The sequence below is a fragment of the Penaeus monodon genome, chromosome 19 (genome assembly GCF_015228065.2).
Source record: "Penaeus monodon isolate SGIC_2016 chromosome 19, NSTDA_Pmon_1, whole genome shotgun sequence".
Classification (NCBI taxonomy): Eukaryota; Metazoa; Arthropoda; class Malacostraca; order Decapoda; family Penaeidae; genus Penaeus; species Penaeus monodon.
The window spans coordinates 42,848,632-42,849,393 of record NC_051404.1 but is presented as its reverse complement, the minus strand read 5'-3'; the positions used below and the strand labels follow the sequence as shown (position 1 = coordinate 42,849,393).

At 43.4% G+C, this 762-nt stretch overlaps 1 protein-coding gene across 1 annotated transcript in view; it reads right to left on the bottom strand.

Annotated features, from left to right (window-relative positions):
* The window catches only part of LOC119585246, a gene marked incomplete at its 5' end in the record, with an annotated part of 19,015 nt that overhangs the window by 5,027 nt on the left and 13,226 nt on the right, over positions 1 to 762 (bottom strand).

Here is a 762-nt window from a genome sequence, read left to right as displayed (position 1 = left end):
CAAATTATGTATCCACTCTGGGCTTTCTGATTCATTGTCTACCCAAACTATTACTCATATTTTCCAAGCCAAATGCCGATTTTTATGTGATAAGTTGATAGTGTTGAATGTAAAATGTTTCTCTACCTTTCGACCAAGCGACCTTTTTGTATACAGTGTACTTGCACGGCTATTCACTTACATTGTGAGCAATCGTGGCACTTTGTGGTCAGAAGCAGTGACAGTATCCTAAAAGTGAGAGAATTGACAGTGAATGGGATCGGCAATGTAATTTGCTTGCATGTTTTGTCCAGTTTCTCTGCATTCTTTTGTTCATGCATAAAGAATATTTATGATGTAGATGACGAACGATTTTTGCTCCTTCAGGTAGCCGATTTTCCCTTCACCACAGCATACTATTGGGAATAAACTAATCAAATTCCTGAAACATATACAAAGGCATGCTTTGCACAGCTATACACTATGATAAGGTAAAGGACCAGTGAGAGGATGGGGTTAGATACCCCTACGACCATCCCCACTCACTCACTTACAAAACTTCACTCTTAATTCAAGGATAAACGAGAAACGTCGTCCGTAGGGATTTTCGTAACAGACCCAGCAGCCCTGTCTCCACGGCGCACTTGCACGTCCGCACATGAGCAGTGAGCACGGGCGGTGAATAACGCGACACAAAACACCGATTGTTTTGGTGCCGCGCCGCTGGTGCAGGAATTCAGCGGCATTTGGGCCCTTGTTCGTGACAGTTTTTGCATGGCTTGT